The sequence below is a fragment of the Xenopus tropicalis genome, chromosome 6 (assembly GCF_000004195.4).
Source record: "Xenopus tropicalis strain Nigerian chromosome 6, UCB_Xtro_10.0, whole genome shotgun sequence".
In the NCBI taxonomy this organism is placed as follows: domain Eukaryota; kingdom Metazoa; phylum Chordata; class Amphibia; order Anura; family Pipidae; genus Xenopus; species Xenopus tropicalis.
Genome location: NC_030682.2, coordinates 106,517,660 through 106,536,744, shown reverse-complemented (window position 1 = coordinate 106,536,744; position 19,085 = coordinate 106,517,660). Strand labels below are relative to the sequence as shown.

Below are 19,085 nucleotides of genomic sequence, written 5' to 3'. Positions count from 1 at the left end.
ATTGACTACAATATGGAAAAGCATAATGTATTACCTTGTATGATGATTTTAAGAGGCCCCAGTGAGGACGTCAGCATACCATATTTATAGTATGTTAAATGAGACATAATTAGTGAGGTTTCATAGGCAGGCATGTAAATTATTTTGAATGGCAGAGCAGCTATTAATCACAGGAAACCCATTTTACCAGTGTACTAGAATACAACATGCTGCATGATTACAATAATTAAAAGTGATGAGGCTGAAATGCAGCTAACATTTCAAAATATCTTCACTAATACAATTTCACGTGGATTTATCATTGCTTGAGAGAGCTAAAAAAACATTTACATATTATTCTTTATTGTGCAGTTAACCAAATATTTAGCTGTATGCAAATGGTAATTTATTGCACAATTAGGAAATACAACTTGAATGTGACCCACAATAAAGACACTAATTGTTTAGTATGGTGCTATTTTGGTACCAATACCAGAACAAAATGCAGATAAAATTTAAAAAAAACAGCTATGGGATCCATTATCTGGAAACCCGTTATCCAAAAAGCTCAGAATTACGCAAATGCCATTTCCCATAGACTCCATTGTAATCAAATACTTTTAAAATATTAAACATTTTCTTTTTCAATGTAAAATTATAACAGTACCTTGTACAATATATATTGTAATCTACAATATAATGAATCCTTATTAGAGGCAAAACAATCCTATAATTTTTTAGTAGATTTAACTTTAATACCCCTCACTAATACTTAAATGAGTACAGAGATTACCAGGGATGAGTGAACTTTTTCACCTAATACAATTTTGTGGTGATATTCAAGGTTTTGCCAGCAATGGTATTGTTCACAAATCAGTGCTAGGATTCCATGTTAAAAGAAGCCATGTTCTAAAACAGTGTTTCCCAACCAACAATATGTTGTTCACCACCCCCTTTGATATTGCTCCCATGTGCCCATTTTTAAACTTCTGGCTTGAAGGCAAGTTTTGGAAGCAGAGAGATACAGTTTTTCTCCAAACAGAGTCTCCTGTAGGCCAGAAGTCCACATGGAGCTACCAAACAGCCAATCACAGTCTTTATTTCGCATCAACAAAGAACTTTTTTACGTTTGTGTGGCTCACCAACACTTTTTAAATCTGAATGTGGGGATTAGTGATGAGTGAATCTATCCCATTTTGGTTCGCCGAAATTCCTTAACCCAGACCGTTCACTATATAATGCTGCTCACATTAATAATGCCGATCACCATTTTCACAAAAATGCCATGTAACCGCTTAAATCAAATACCCATGACAGTTGCAGAACAGACATAGGTTATACTCCATTTCTCCTGTTAAATTACAAAGGCGCCCTATGCTGTGAAGCCAACAGAACAGATAAATCATGAGTTCCCAATTTCCACATTGGCTCAGATCAGAGATATCAAACTGAACTGTAGCTTAAAGTCAGACTTCCTGCATCACATAAGTATAATGCAGGGATTACAGGGAAAATTTATTCAAGTTCTAGTTGGAATTTCCCAGCAGTTCAGATTTGCTAAACAATCCCTGACATTCTGGAATTTTGTTAACCTTTTATGTCACATGTAACTGCGTTTTTGTTGTCCATTTTATTCCTGAAACTTTATTTGGATGGATGATATAACAATGCTGGAAGCATGGAGGCTAATATTATCCTGGCCACACATACCCAGATTTGGCCTTGTAAAATAGTTGATTATAACAATGCTGCCTGACTGTCTAGGCATAGATGTGCCCTGGGCTTTGACTGTTGACCCTGCTATATAAGCTGCCGATGCATCTTGTTAACTGGAAGTAAGTTTGTGGCCCTGCACCATAAAGGTCAGTCAGTGTACGGCCACCTTTTAGCCTGTAATGGGGACTTTCTACCAACCAGTCTGAAAACTCTTATATAGAGTATATGTTCACTGATAGGGCAATTAATCATCAATGATAGAAATTGTTTTTTTCAGATATTTATCAGATCTAATCCAATGGGCTGTCTATGAAAACAATCCAGAACATAGCATCAGTGTACAGAAGAGGAGGTGTCTCCATCTGCCCTATAAATACTAACAGCAAATTTGTGGATAAACTGTTCTATTGATTCTACTAGTCTCTGCAATAGAAAAAGCAGTTTATTGCTTCAGCCCTAACATGAAGATTCAATTTCTCACTGGCTTGCATTATATGACCTTGGGTTAGTGACCTAGTTTATATGCAACCAAGATATAAGAATAAGCACAGACTTGTAACGGGACTCTCCAAGTGCTCTTAAAAGAGTTAATACATCTTATTTAGATATAGGAATTAACTCAAAGAAAAGAAAAAGGCAATAAAGAATTTTATGCATATAACATTCCTCTGTGCATATTTGTATATTTTTGGGTCTGCCATATTGCGTGCCTAAGTAAATACATTCACCAACCAGCTTTATTTATATATAATACAACTGAATGGTGGTTTTATCTGAGTTTACAGAAGGTATTTGTGCCAAAGCAAATAATATCACAACACATATATCTAAAGGTAAATAATTTGCGCACTAAATAATCTACAGTATGCTGTCATACTTCAGTACATTTACAATATTCATTTTTTGCATTCATTTTTACTGCTCAAAAATGATAATGGCTTGGTAAGAAAATAATGTTAGCTTTAGATTTACAAACTCTTTTCTACGCTGTAAAAGTTGGTTCTTGATATTAAGCCCTTCCCCCATTTATTTGCATTGAGTTGCTTTTAACATTGAGTTGCTAGTCAATTTTTGCAGTGTGACAATTTGGTGGGTGAAGCACTGCCGCTGCACTCTAACACCTCCATAGCACAGAATGGGGTTCTACTGGTCAAAGTAGTCAAACATTCTGAAGAACTGGCACATTTTTTTAAAGCACCAAATGCACTGATACATGCATTGATTTGTTAAATATTTTCCTAACAGTAGAAATAGTGATAACTTATAACACAATTCAATGTTTAATAAATGATATTCAATTATTAGTATTTTTAGAAGCAAACCACTCCAGAAATGTATCTCTGCTCCTGTGCTTCTAAAAGGGCACTTCTGTGCAAATTTTTGGAACCATAAGGACTGATTCACTAAAGTGCGTTAAAACGTGCATTATTTCTAGCATGCATTAAAATTTTTATCACGTCTAATTTTTCGCGTCTTAATGCACGATTCACTAAAAGCATACTTGCATTAATTTACGCGCAATGCTGCTTGCGTTATTTTAGTCGCGGACACTATTTTCATGCAGCTAATCAATGAACCGCGTACAAATATTTGCCGCGTGCGAAAAAACCCACGCCATGTTAGCCATACATGCCATTACTTTCAGAAAATTACTGTACTGAAAATGCCCATTTCCCTGCAAACTGGAGGCTGCATCACTCTAGGGCAACACAGACTTAAATAAATCCCACTGCAAAGTCCATATTTTATTGCCAAAAGCTCATTAACTGTACTTTTCTATAATTACTGCCTTCCTCAAGTAGGTGTTAATTTTCGCATAGACTAATGCAATATTTAGCGCTTCTAAGTGTTTGTGAATCATGCGTTAGTGTTATTTCGGCGCGCAAATTAACGCATGCGGTAGCGTGAATTTTAACGCATGTGATATGCGACTCAACGCACGTGGTAATACTGTAGCGAATCGCGCGTTAATTTTCACTCAATTTTAATGCAAAAAGGCGTGCGATAAAAATTAACGCACTTTAGTGAATCAGCCCTTTAGTTTTTAATCAAATAGCAATGAGTAAACTCAAACTCTGTGAGGATAACAGACAAAGGTTTCCTGCTGGGCACCATTCCCTTAAGCCACAACTAAGTATAGAGGGGCTAAAAGACAGTAAAAAGAACAATCATTTTCAAAAAAATTTTCCTACCTCACTCAGGTTTATACACAAGCCTGCTAAGCACTAAAGTTTCGTAGAAGACATCATATATTGAAGAATATTTTTTTTTCTTTTTTGCAGTTAGTTTGTAAAATCAGCACAACAGAAACACAAAGGCATAAGCTTTATGATGTCTTAGAAAGCACAGGCAAATGACCTTTGAGCTTCCTTGTCTAATCAATACACCTAAAATACCAGATCAGCAATTACGATTCATACTTATCACAGAAGAAGCTTCCTCTCAAACACGCACCAAACAAATGAGAGCTCAGTACAATGAGGAATCTCCTGATAATTGCACTGCCCCTCAGATAATAAATGGAATGTACTGAGTAAGTACAGATTTTGAGGGGGGGTCTGCAGATGATCCTATACTTTAACACAAATTACTCTAGTCTAGCTGTGCAGCCTGAGGAAGCAGTACTTCAGTACTTACCCCTTGCTGTATAAGGAAGCCCCTAAACTCATTAGCACATGGACCTGCTCATCCTTTTTAATAACATGAAAACATAGGCTGACCATCTTATGTATTTGCCTCATGCTTATTTTTTCTATGTATGTATAACAAATTCATCTTTATTTAAAAGGTCTGTTGGGGAATAGAGCCAGGAAGAAAACAACCCTAAGGAATACCATCTTTGAGCATATTATACACATCAAGGCAAGAGTTTAGTTACCCTGGGGCAAACAACTACATTGCATCTATCAGTGTGACACCCACACAGACACCCATTCGCGTACATAAGGAGAGAAAGAGGGAGGGAGAAGGTCATATGATTTACTGCTGTCACCTAATAACCAGCTCTAGATGATTTATATATTTACATTGTGGACATTAAAGGATTCATGTTTCTGACGTCTTCAGCTACTGTTACTGCTCTGATGAAAACATCAAATCGAAAATGAAATTCTAGAGGCTGCCGCAAGGACTGCTCACCCTTAGGGTAATTTAACTCTCAGAAGCCATTTGGTTATACATATGCATGAATCCAGAAAGCCCACGGACAATCTATAAGACCAACTCTTGAGTATTTGATATGGACAAGTTTCTACCCTGGGGTCCCCCTACACGCAAAAACCCCCAGCAGCTAGGCAACCATGCGATGAGATACACTGTATGGTAAACCTGGATAAGCTCAGAATGTTAAACTGACATAGTGTCTTGATGCTTCACTGCCTCTCTTGACATGCAAAACAAGTATCAAGCCAAAAATCTGTCAGACATATAGTAAGGACCATATAGGACACAACACTGCAGCACAGCATACCCCAGTGGGCACAGTAACACCCCCCACGACCCCCAGCATGTGCTGTTCTCCTATCCTATGCAGCACAGTATTCCTCCACACTGCTGGGTTTATTGCGTGGGCGAATTCAAGCACTGACATCCCCTTACAGGCTATAAAAAAAAAAAAAAAGACTGGAAAAAAAGTAAGGAGAGCATTTACGCAGCAATAGCAACTTTGAACCAAAGATGGCACTACATAACTATTCCATATGCTAAACTCAATAGACCATTTTTTGTAAGCTGTTTCAGGGTAGCTAAGAATATTAAATGAGTATACAGAGTAAGAATGGCCAACTTTACTTTTTCATTGATTGTTAAATTTTATTCCCATCTTCCCCTCGATAGTTTGGGCAATGGCTAGAGTGTATTTCTGTTATGCTGAAGCTTAGGTATATTTTGAAGCACATGATGCTACGTTGAAAGTATAATAAATATGAGAACCCATATGAATCATATTAAATTATGAGCATACATTAATGATGCACTGTGACCATGCCTGACACTAAGCAAAAGTACAAACCTTAGGGAAAAAAAGTGGCCCTAACAGGACCCTTTGACCCTAACTCCAGAGTTTGCGCTCCCCGCTCATCATTCCTCTATCAATGAGCTTGGTGTGGACAGCGACAGGTGCTGAAAGGCTCTCTGAGCATGAAAGGAAAGCATGATGTGCTGAAAGGCGATCGTTACACCAAGCCCCAGATCGACATGTCTAGACTCTAAAGACTACAGATATCTTTACCTTAATGCCAAATAGCTCTGATCGTAGTCCAGGGAAGCCAAATAAAAACGCACAGCTGGTGAATGAAGCTGACTTGCTAATCCTACAATGAATGGCTGGAAGAGGCAGCGAGCCAAGACGCGAGACCGTGCCTGCAGCTCCCTCTTGCACGTCGGACTTGCTGTTGCTCTTCTGCTTGGAATACACTGTAGTATAACGTGCTGAACAAGTGCTCGTTGTGTAAAGGGGGAAAGCTAGAGTGAGTCAGGCCAGTGAATAGTAATGCTGTAGGAGGAGCAGCACGCAGCTGCAGTTCCTTGGGATACGGCAGCATTAGAATGTCTTTTTACTCAGTGCCACTAGATGCCTCTGCCAGTTCCAGTTTGTAAATCAGTCCCCTTATTGGGTGCTGCAATCTGGCAAAAGCAAACACCAATCATGTCATTGTGCTTGCCCTTCAAATTGAGATAAAACACTGTGTACTCTGTATATCAAAACCAGAACAGATCCAATGTAAGGGGTGCAACGTGTTAACTGAAAGAGGTATAAATACCAACCCAAACCTAACTGGAAGAAAGGACAGTGTCCTACCATATGGGTAGAGCTAAATCCACAAAAGTCCATCGAATTGCATTTATTTGTTGGAGGATAATAAACTTAACATTTGCTATACTGGAAATAAAAAGTGAAAACCAAAATAAAGAAAGAAAAACAAACTACATTTCCCATGATCCGTTATGAAACTACAGTGTAATTCAGTAAAACAATAACCTTGTGTTATACGTAATTAAAAAGATTTGTTGTGATTTGGTTCATAATAGTTTAAAACGGACTCCATTTCCCATGATCCTCCATGGAGGACACAACGGATTGAGCTGTATGCACGTTATAATTTAAAAAACAATTGTACCACCATTGTGATTACAAATCCAGAGAATGAATAATGTAATCAGATTCATTGCAGTCAGCATAGCATGTGTAATAATTACAATAATAAAAGCATAGTACATTCCACAATATAGTTGTAACTAGGATTAGCAGTTGGCTATAGTAATTACCTTTATCATTACTTAATCTGCTCCCTATGGTCTATATCTGAAGAGAGATGACAGAATAGATTTTACAGAAAGCAAATTATGCTCTAGTCATTTAACCCCTTGGGCTTCAAAAGATGTAATCCAAGGAGCATTTCTTTTCCCTCTTTTAACCTATTAAATGCACAATCTTCTGCTCTGTATATTTAACATTCTCCTCACTCTCAAACCAGCTTGGTAACCCTGTAGTGACACCCGGTGGGTGAAAGCTAGTTGTTAATAGCAAATTCCTATTGCTAGATTTCCCTTTTCCTATTGGTAGTGTTCCTACTGATATGACTCACATGTATACCACCAAAAATCACATGTACATGGAAATACTTGATCACTTTGGTTATTCACTTTCCAAGTATATGTAATAATACCATGATTAGAATCAATTCAAAATAGACTCTCTGAATTTCTTTTGGTGAACATTGGGGTGAAAAATTCATTTTTGGAGATTTTTGCTAAAGTTTGCACTTCTCTTACAAGTAAATTCAGTCCACTGGACTGAAACACTGAAATTATTTTGATCACATCCCTGCAACCTGTGTGAGGGAAAGGTAAGGGGCGCTAAGGAAGATGAGTAATTCAGGCAAGGACCTATATAGTGCCAACAGACGAAACAGGTACAGAAAGGGGAGACAGAAGTACAGGAACAGGATGAAGAGAGAGGATCCAGGAACAGGAAAGAGTGCTAGGGAGCAGGAAAAGAATCAGTGACAGGATGGGGAGGGATGGAAAGGCCGAAGAGACTTGGGTCTGACAGAAATGAGGATGCAGCAGCTCACGAATTTGGGACCGAACAGGACGGAGTGAACAAAGGCTCTGAAACAGACTGAAGCAGGGCAGAGCATATTATCCATAACAGGAAAACACAATTTTGCATGTTGTATGCTTGACCTTGCAATTCCTGCAGTTATTAACACCCAGGAATAAATGCAGTTGGCAGTGAGTAAATAAAGAGATTGAGATGTTCCACTGATGTTTCTATTTTTTTCCCCTATGCAGTCTTCCAGTCTCTTTTAGTTTTGTGTTTTTTTTTATAAATCAATTTAGCACAGCCAGATAATAGCTTACCAAAATACAGCTATCCTTTAAACAAAATTCTGCGGTGCCTACCCTGACAAGTTGGGATCACCTGATCAGATAAGTGGCTACTGTATTATAGGTTAGGATAAGTGGCTGCTGTATTAAGGTGGCCATAAACACAGCGATTTTCGATCCTTCATTTGACCATTGGTCACACAAAAGATCGTTCCCACCCTCCACAGATGTTCAGGGCTGAATTGTCAGATATGGAGGTAGAAACAATAGGATTTCTACTTCCTTCTGCTGATTCAGCCCTGAACATAGATTTTGCTTGGCCGCCTTCAATGGCGCTCAATCAAGATCTTTTAACCTGGCCAATTGACGAGTCGACCAATATCCACAGCTTTTTGCAATATTGGTTGTCTCGTACGATATCATCAGTGCCTGTATGGCCAAGCTTTACAGGTTAGGCACATGCTTCTGACTGACAGATCAAGAGTTTGCCCCAGTACAGCAACTATTATTCAAGGACAAGGAAAGTCTAGCAAAGATATTAAGTCATTCAACAGGCATACCTGTATTGTGTTCTGCAGCACTGTAGAATCTGTTGTATGTGTAACCAATCAGCTGTTTAAGCCTTATAGTTTTGAAAAAAATGGCAACTAAACAAAAAGAAAACCTATGGTGCACCTCTCCTGCACCAAGACCCAGAACTTGCGCAGAAGCTGGGGTAAGAAATTGGGAGTGAGCATTTGATTCTGTGACAAGCAGCGCAGGCAGAGATTCATCTTTAGAATGCCCGCCCTCCCTTTGGCTTGCACCAATGTTAACCAAGTGACACGGTTACCATGGAGACGCAAGCCAAAAGCAGGAAGACAGACACTGATCAGGAGGCACTTAGTTGTTAGTATCCTTCTGTGCCTGTCGGTGTGCCTGCCTGCTTCTCCTGCCTCCTTTCCCAGCAGTTTTGTCCACACAACAGCGCTAGGGTCAGCGGGCAAGGATCTTTTGCACACGAGCATAGCAATGACCATCTTGATGGCCATCAGTGACATATGGATAGCAAACATGGCACCCGCAACAGAGCGCCAGCAGTTCAACTTCTAAGAGGGCATCCTAGGAAAAAATGGGTATTTTTCTAAACAAAGTTAGTGATCAGCTACAGAAACACAGGCTTTAATAAATAATAGAGATTTTGGCTAAAAAAATTAGAATTTTGGAAAACTGAGCTATAAAGGTTTTAATTAATGGTGAGAATTTCCTCTAAGAGCAATGCCTTAGAGGAAATAGAGTATAATATAAAACCCTCTTTAGTGAGATATCAGTACTTTTTAGCTTCATTTAGTGTAACACTAAATCTCAAAAGAACCATGTGTGCATTTTGCATTTAAAGAAACTGGTCCTTTATCACTCAGTAAGGAACAATCACATTGCACTTTTAAAACAGAAATAATCTTGAAAATGTAAATCAGTTAAAACTCTGTGGTTTCTGAAATAATCAAGGTAATCTTCACCATCCTCCTCTTAGCAATCTGTCTATCTACATGCAGGTTAGTTTAGAAAACACATTGATTTGCGCGAAATCGCGCCGCCGCGTCTGCCATCCCGCCGGCGACTTACATTGCAGAGAGAGGGATACTGAAGAGTAACATGATTATTTCACAAACATTACAGTTTCTTCTTCCATGAGGTAAAGTGTAAATTACATTGAAAATTTTTGTTATAGTTCCCCTAGGATACAAATGTTCAGTTCACTCCATTCAAGATTGCTCAAGATAAGGAGGCTATACCCTTATGATTTACAAAGTAGTTTTCCATGATGGTGCTAATCATTAAGTCCCCCCCTGATATGCACTGTAATAATATTGCCAATGTATGTTAATTTTTGGTCTTTAATGGTAATCATTGACCAGTCTTGAAAAGTGAAGTGTGAATTTTTCCGGAAGCTATGATTTGTTACGTGATGGTTGTAATAAGCAGACATGAAAATATCTTTGATGTTTGGCACTGATGTTGGACAAGCAACAGATTGTGGATTAAGGACTACCATTTGAAAAGTAGAGAGTATATGCAATTCCTTGTATTTGTCAATAATAAATGGCATTTACTATTGAGACATCTATGCAAATAGAATGTGAATGTGTTGAGTGATTCAGCATAGTCTGTTCTGCCCTAAAGAGAAGCATCTTCAGTCACCGGGATTTGATAGCTGCATGTCAAATACCCACCTTATTCATAGAGTACATTTATCTTCACCTCTTGTATCAGTTATTGACTGCTTTATATGTTACTCTGTATGTCAAATGTATGAAACCCACTTATTGTACAGGGCTGTGGAATATGTTGGCGCTTTATAAATAAATGTTAATAATAATAATTAATAATAATGACTATATACTGTTTCACTGGGAAGATAGGAAATATGTACTGTTACTGCTGCAAAGAACACACATCATGCATATTTGGGGGTTTTTCATAATCATTATTAGAGATAATCAATTGTGTGTACCTAGATTGGGGATGAGTGAAATCTATTAGGGTGCCAGGAATCTACACATTTTCTCCTATGCACTATATTCTACCCTATTGTCTTACATGGGAACACAGTACAGGCATGGAATCTGTCATCCGGAAAGCCATTATCCAAAAAGCTCCAAATTACAAGAAGTCCATCTCCCATAGACTCAATTTCATCATATAATCAACATTTTTTTAATGATTTCCTGTTCTCACTAATAAAGCAGTACCTTGTACTTGACCCAGACTAACATATAATGCATCCTTCTTTGAGGAAAAACAATCCTATTGGGTTTATTTAATGTTTAAATCATTTTCAGCAGACTTAATTGATAATTATTAAATGTTATACATTATGGACAACTTTATACTACATCTTTACTTTTTAGAAACAGAACAGAGAGTCCCTGTTAATATGATGCTTGTGTGCAAATGGGCTGCTGAATGAATAAAGCCTATTAGTTCAGGTATGGGATCTGTTATCCAGAAAGTTCTGAATTACGGAAAGGTCATCTCCCATAGAGACTCTATTATAAGGAAACAATTATTTTTTTTTAAAATGATTTACTTTTTCTCTGTAATAATAAAAGAGTACCAAATACATGATCCCAACTAAGATATAACTAATCCTTATTAAAGACAAAACAATCCTATTGGGTTTATTTAAGCATTCTGGATAATAAATCCCATACCTGTACTAATAAGATGCCACATGCTGGATATTAGATATTCCTGTAATGATAAGCCGATGAAGTGGAAACATCTGGACTGTGCATTTATTTGTTTATTAGTTTATTATTACAAAGTTATTGTTTCTGTAACAGTTATTTCTATAGAGTTGAGCTTTGTTTTTATCCCTTATTCTGATTTACAAAGAAGATTTGCAATACAGTGCAGTTAGTCCTACCCATTCCAAACTACAATCATCAATATAAAAGAACAACATGAATTAATAATTGCATGGTAGATAAATCTGTGCAGAGCAATTTTTGTCCATTAATGTTTTGTACTGCACAAGCGAATTTAACATTTATTATCCTGCACAAGAGTGATAAGTTACTGAGACAAGTGCAAAGCGCTAGCTAAAAATATGAAAATGAATGTTTTTATCATCACAATCTGTGCATGAATGGCAGCAATTTCATCAAGTTGGTTTATGTAAGTCATAGTGAGCCCTGCAAGTGTCTTCTCGCGACAGGTACTAATTCTATAGTTCCCTTGATCCCATGCACCCTATACTTGGCACCTTATGCACAACTGTACTCAATTCATTAAAGCAGGCTAAACTGGTGTACTGACTTCATGCACAAGGTGTAAGAAGTGTGTACGGGTCATGGTTTGGACAGCTGGAGTGTTTTCAACCTTCATTAATGCAGGAGAAACCCTGTTAGCACTGGTCTTCACCTGTGCCATTTTGGCACCCGGATATTTCTGCAGTGGCAGGACCAACATGGAAACTGTTTACTTCAAAGGTCAGAACTGTTTAGCATGGTAAAGACAAGGAAGAGGTTAAAGTAAAATGGGTATCAAAACCCTAATTGGCTTTTAGAAATCACCCAGACATAACTAGTAACTATTCAACACACAGGCGAAATCATTTAAACAACGCTACTGGTATTCCAGTAAAATGTACAGGTTCATAAACAGTGCTGCGATATACATTTGATCTAGAAAATAACTTGCAAAAATAAAAGGAAATGCAGGTTTAATGTTAGAAATGCAGCCATAGTTTCAAATTATCTTTGCTTGCATTCCTCTACTTGAATACCAGCCCTCTGGTACCTGAAGGTTCCTCCATACCTTTGGGTTACCTGGTACTTTTAAATTCTGCAGATTGGGCCATGCACATGAGCATTATAGTTTCTGATTGGCAGGGTATGCACATTAGCACCTCACTGCTCTTCAGAGTCATGTGCCCGCATATGAGTGATTTGAGTGCAGAAGTGTGGCATGCCCTGGACACAAGTGTTCACATTCTTGCCGGTGGAAAGGCATTAAGATACCCCACAATAGCAAAGATTTATCACAGGCGACTTATCTTCCTGCGTGCCACCAGCCTTAGGGGTGCAAAGCACAGTACTAGTCGACACAAGGCAGCCCTGTGCCCACTAACCTATTATAAATACGTGCAGATAGTGTTGCATTAGAGGAGTGCAGGTCCAGGCAGGGCAGGGTGCAAGGTGAATATACTATAAAAGTTCTTATTCATTGCGAATATGCCCATCAAAACTGGTGCAAAAATCCCACTGTAAATTGTGCACAAAATACACAATGTTACACAATGTGGGCATTGTTTTTCTTGAAATCTTTGGATCTCACTCTAGCCCCATTCCCAACAGCAGGTACCCTGCTCTATCACCATTACCACCAGCTGGTATCTCTCTCATGACCCATTACTATCAGCAAAATATTTGTTTTCTACAATGGAAATAAAAAGTCTAAACACCCCTGATAAAATGTCAGGTTCCTGTGCTGTACAAAAATGAGACAAAGATAAATCATTTTTTCCACCTTTAATGTGACCTATTACTGTACCACTCAGTTGAAAAACTGAAATCTTTTAGGTGGAGGGAAGAAAACAAAAAAAAACTAAAATAATGTGGTTGCATAAGTGTGCACACCCTTAAACTAATACTTTGTTGAAGCACCTATTGATTTGATTACAGCACTCAGTCTTTTTGGGTATGAGTCTATCAGCATGGCACATTTTGACTTTGCAAGATTTGCCCACTCTTCTTTGCAGAAACACTCCAAATCTGTCAGATTGCGAGGGCATCTCCTGTGCACAGCCCTCTTCAGATCACCCCACAGATTTTTTTAATCGGATTCAGGTCTCGGCTCTGGCTGGGCCATTCCAAAACTTTAATCTTCTTCCGGTGAAGCCATTCCTTTGTTGATTTGGATGTATGCTTTGGTTCGTTGTCATGCTGAAAGATGAAGTTCCTCCTCATGTTCAGCTTTCTAGCAGAAGCCTGAAGGTTTTGTGCCAATATTGACTGGTATTTGGAACCTTAACTAAGGCCCCAGTTCCAGCTGAAAAAAAACAGCCCCAAAGCATGATGCTGCCACCACCATGCTTCACTGTGGGTATGGTGTTCTTTTAGTGATGTGCAGTATTGTTTTTGCACCAAACATATTTTTTGGAATTATGGCCAAAAAGTTCAACCTTGGTTTCATCAGACCATAACACCTTTTCCCACATGCTTTTGGGAGACTTCAGATGTGTTTTTGCAAAATGTAGCCTGGCTTGGATGTTTTTCTTCGTAAAAATAGGCTTTCATCTTGCCACGCTACCCCATAGCCCAGACATATGAAGAATACGGGAGATTGTTGTCACATGTACCACACAGCCAGTAATTACCAGATATTCCTAAGCTTTATCAGAAAGGTCTATGTAAATACAGCCATAAGCACACACAGAAACAATGCACTGAGTTCTCTGTCAAAAGATTTGTTGTGAATCTTTATTTTCATTTGACCATTAAGCATGAAGACACACAGAGCTACTATTAGCAGCTACTTGTCACAGCTACTAAAATAGACAATGTTGATCATCTACTGAAAATTGTCTTTACATGTGTTTTACTAGAGGCAATTCTCAGTATTGTCTATGGCAGGTTATTTTCTGGCATTTAGTAGCCATGACAAGTAGCTGCTACTACTTGCTCCCTGTGTCTTCACCCTTAACGTTCCATGCTAATCAGTTGCTATGGGTTGATGGGTTATTAGCAAACCTAAGACCGTTTATTATATTACACCCAAAACTTAAACAAAGGTTTTGTTCTCACATCAGTCAGCATCTCACTACAGACACAGGCTTCATACATGTGTGCAATATTGCTGCCACTGCATGTCAGATTTCAGCAGCTCTGAAACATCATCCTTGTTAATTTTAATGACATGTACTGTATTAAGTATTGCAAGGGGTTTTAGAGTAACTAAAAGCAACTGATCACTAGAGAAATGTTGGCAAAAGTTCCAGTGCTGGTTCAGGTATGGGATCTGTTATCCAAAATGCTGGATAACAACCTGGGGTTTTCTGGATAAGGGATTTTTCCATAATTTGGATCTCATACCTTAAGTCTACTAAAAAGTCATTTAAACATTAACTATAGCCAATAGGATTGTTTTGCCTCCAATAAGGATTAATTATCTTAGTTGGGATCAAGTATTGTTTTATTATTACAGAGAAAACAGAAATAATCATGTAAGTAAAATGAGTCAGAAGGGAGATTTCAGGCATTATATACTGTGAAATGACATTCTGACGCATATAAAAACTGGTGAAATAGCTTCCATGCACACTAATGCGAATTGTGTAAATGACAACATACCCCTTTACTAACTAACATTCCAGTTCAAAATCAGAACTATTCTCTTGTAAATAAACGCATGGAGCCAAACAGAACGTAAGCCTTTCAATCCCCTGCCACATATATTATCTACATCAATTCAAAACAAATGACAGTATTATTTAGAAATTTTAAATAAACAAACTTCATGAAACTTGCACATATTACAATTATAACCCATACATCTGGGGGATCTGGCAAATGCCAGAGGGGCTGTTGGGTTACCCTTTTCCATGCTTTTCTTGGGGCTCTGTGCACGTGTGTGCTGGGGGTGCCACAGGAGAGGGCACATAAAGACAGGCAGATTAAAGGTTTATTTTAGGCACTTTCCCTCTTTAACAGAACACTAAGAGCCAAAACAACTGCAGCTTAGAAGTAAAATGTAACTTTTTAGTCAGTTCCCCTGGCAACACACCTGCATGACCATCCCCCTCAGCCACAATTCAGTCCATTAACTTCACAATTCTCAGTGCCAGTTCCCAATAGGCTCAGTCCAGGGCCTATGGCCACACCAAGGGGGCTTGATCCCATCAGTACATGAGGGGCCTGTGTATAGAAGGGGACAGCAGCTTTATACCTTACACAGTAGCCACACATTCTCCTGTTCCCCCTCAAATTTCCACCCCCTGCCAATTTAAAATTCAGGATGCCTCTCTCAAGTGTCATCAAAGCAACGTGCCTACCGCCCCATAGGAGGAGAACATATAAATGTATATGTGGAGTGTCCAATTAGCATGCCTCAAGATATTGTTGTTCTGAAACTTTCCCCATCCCACAGAAGTTATCCCAGATTTAATCCCCATGCCCCAATAAAAGCAGCCAACCTTCCTGCTGCAATGCTGGGGGCCCACTCTTTCCTAACCCTGAATAAAAAAGTGTATCCACCCTTTTCTAACCATCAATAAAAAATGTGTATCCAGTCCAGAGATATTAATCCTGTAATGCACAAATAAAGTAAATAACCTTAGAATATTTAGTGGCTCATAAATAATTTAGTGAAGCAGATTTGTAAAAACCAGCCCTAATGTATGGGCCCTTGAGACACATTTGTATTAAAAAGCAATACATAATTTAAGTGGGCCTTTTCAGTAATCTTTGCTATTCATTTGCTGTGAAATATTTGCCTTAGCAGCTTTTCACTTAATGAACAACACCCATAACACAATTTGTTTATAGAATATATTTGTGTGCCTTTTAGTATATAATTATTACTCCCTGAATGAAGAAAATCCAGGGAATGCGCAGAAATAAAAAGTCAAAAAGTTGAGATGCAACAGCATTTTGAGAGTATTGCAGTCAAGCACGACATGTTAAATGCTACAATGAACTTTCAGTGTCTTGCGTATCTTATCAAATTTAACAACTGACTTTCATTTTTTCCTGTTTCTGTTCTGTCTTTCTTCCCAGGGAAAACAAGACATTATATCTGACAGTTAAGTTAGTGTCACCAGCAACCACAAAGTAGTTTCACGCTTTCCTAGTTTCCTGTTATTTGCAATTGGTCTTCATTTTTGTGTGTTGTTTAAAATTATTTATAGTAGTAACCTCTTTTTCAACTCAATAACTGTTTTTCTAGACTAGCGCCAGTAGAACATGTGTTGCTGTACAGAAAAAAAATAAAGACAGAGGGTGCCTGAGGTTCTTGCAAACAAATAAACAGAAAGAGTTTATTGAACATCCACAGGTTTACTCACAACACAGATTCTCTGAGGCAACATGGCATGCAGAGTGTAATACAGGCTGACACTCCCCTGAGGACAGATTCAGTGAGAGTCTATCTTCACCTTTGCAACACCCAGCAGTGGCCTGAGTTACCTCAGGGAATTCTATATCTTGATTCCCTATCCATTGGGATCCCTACACTACAGGCAATGTGGCCTGGGAGCGATACCTCCAATCTGTCCTCCTATAATGGAACTTAGGACCGTGCTTTCTAGCTCAGCTCTAACTGACTTCACAAAGGCCTACTCTCCTTACTAGGCTCAAGGGCCAAGTAATTCACCCTGTTTCTTAGGTTGAAACCAAAGAGAAACAATATGTGGTGCCTCACCTACACAGACTAAGGAGATATTGACACCTCCAGGCCAAATCTGGAACCGCCAGGATTAAGGTTGCTACCTTCTGCAGTGGCTATGTCTGGGCAGTAGGGTGGAAGTGATATGACTGGATAGGAGAGTGATGTCACGTGGAAGGACTGTTACAACATGGGGCGATCAGCCGATCGCCACTTCAATCTCAGAGAGTCCTGTCCAGTTTTCCAAACTGGGGAATCCAGGCAAGCAGTTTTGACAGACCTTCCAAAAACTGGGCTTTCCAGGTCAACCCATAGGGGAAGCTAACCCTATGGAACTCCACAAAGTTTTTGTTGCTATAATAATAAAAAAAAAAATAATAAAAACGTCAGAATAAAAAAGCTATAGACATTTGCAAATTTTTGGCCCAAAACAGCTTGTTTTGTAATAGTAAAACAGTAGCTTGTAGTTGGAAGTAAAAAGCTGCATGAATCCATATTGGGAGTATAACAATCCTATTGGGTTTATTTAATGTTCAAATGTTTTAAGCAGACAAATAGTGATCCAAATTACGGAAAGTTCTTTTTTGGATTGCTAAAACCTCTGAAACTATTTAAATTATTTAAATGAGGTATAAAGGTTTCATCTGAGTGGCCAGAAATGTTGAGCCCCCATCCACTTGCATTGAATAATAATTTCCTGCTCTGATACATGTACCAATTTGTTAAAAATGTCCCTGCCAATCAGGAAATTGTAAATAACTGGAGCTATCAGAATCCCTTTGGATTACCCATTTCAATGTTTTGTAAATCTGCCCCTAACTTTCAGTCTCAGTGCTCTGAAATGAAAATGTAGATTTCATAATATAGGAAAATTAGTCAAGCAAGTGGCAATTTTTGAAACACACATCCCAATATGTATATAAAGACTGTGTTTATATATAGTATATAGCAAAGCAAATGCTATTGCAAGTAACCTAGTCAATGAGTATATATATATATAGGCTGACAATTGGGCCCTTAGTCTGCAGTCTCACTACAATCACTTCCACCCATAAATTCCATTTTTATTTTTTTAAATTACAGACACATATAGGGGCACATTTACTAATCCATGAACGTCCGAAAAGCGTACGAATGTGTTTTTTCGTAATGATCGGTATTTTGCGACTTTTTCGCGAATTGTCGCAAATTTTTCGAGTGCTCAATACGAAAAAGTCGAGACAATTTCGCGAAAGTCGTAATGGCTATGAAAAACACAGACAATTCGCTCAAGTTGTAACGGTTACGAAAAAGTAGCGACAATTTACAAAAAAGTCGTAACGGTGAAGAAAAAAATCGCAAAAAATACGAAAAAGTCACAAAATGTTCGTAATTCATGGATTAGTAAATCAGCCCCATAGTATACACTATTTATTAGTGCTTATGCAGTTTTATTTGTCACAAAGTTGAGTGCATTTTTAACCTATTGTGTTTTTTTCATTAAAAGGTATTTTATACTATAAGTGCTATATGTCCTACAGTGATCTACGGATTAGAAGTATATCCAATCTTCTGAGAATGATTACATTGTTTGAATAAATGTGCATTTTTGTGAGTACCCATCCAATATCATTGGAAGGGTAAGATTATATCCCACTAACACTATACATGTGGTGGTGAAAGTTTAACATATTATTGCCCTAAAACTAAACCCACATGTAACAGTGCCTATAAATCACTATTTGGTTTTCACTAGGCATTGCAGTTATTCTGGGCATAAAGAACTTACTGTGCTTATGTGGCTGTATACTGGAAATATACTTAATACATACACAGACATTAATGTGTTGTTGAACCCCTTATTTTCTTGTTTGAACCTAGTTTAAATTTCTCATACACTGGGAGGAAGAATCCAAATAATAAATGCATATTGCACTAAATACACAAAAATACAATTCCCAGTGTGTCTATAAAGGGAACGCTGATAACAGCAAGAAGTAATGAACGGCTTTGTTTACAGAACTAACTATCCCATGTGGTCTTCTCACTTTTCTATAATTAATTATTTATGATGGATTTTTAAAAATACATCACATTCGAGAAGCTGTTCATGCTGCGTAGATTTTTAAGTAACGTAAAAACCTATGGGTCACTGTTGTTATTATTTCCTTTCTTCTAGTAATGGTCTAGTGGCCAAGGCATCCAGACACCTA

General features: G+C 38.1%; 1 protein-coding gene across 2 annotated transcripts in view; it reads right to left on the bottom strand.

The window, feature by feature from the left end:
* dlgap1 (discs, large homolog-associated protein 1) overlaps nt 1-6,199 on the bottom strand; it is a 340,814-nt gene extending 334,615 nt beyond the window's left edge. For both annotated transcript variants that reach the window (XM_031903257.1, XM_031903258.1), the window contains exon 1: nt 5,924-6,199. The gene's annotated coding sequence lies outside the window, so the exon portion shown is untranslated. The remainder of the gene's footprint in view (nt 1-5,923) is intronic.
* Nucleotides 6,200-19,085: the final 12,886 nt, after the last annotated feature.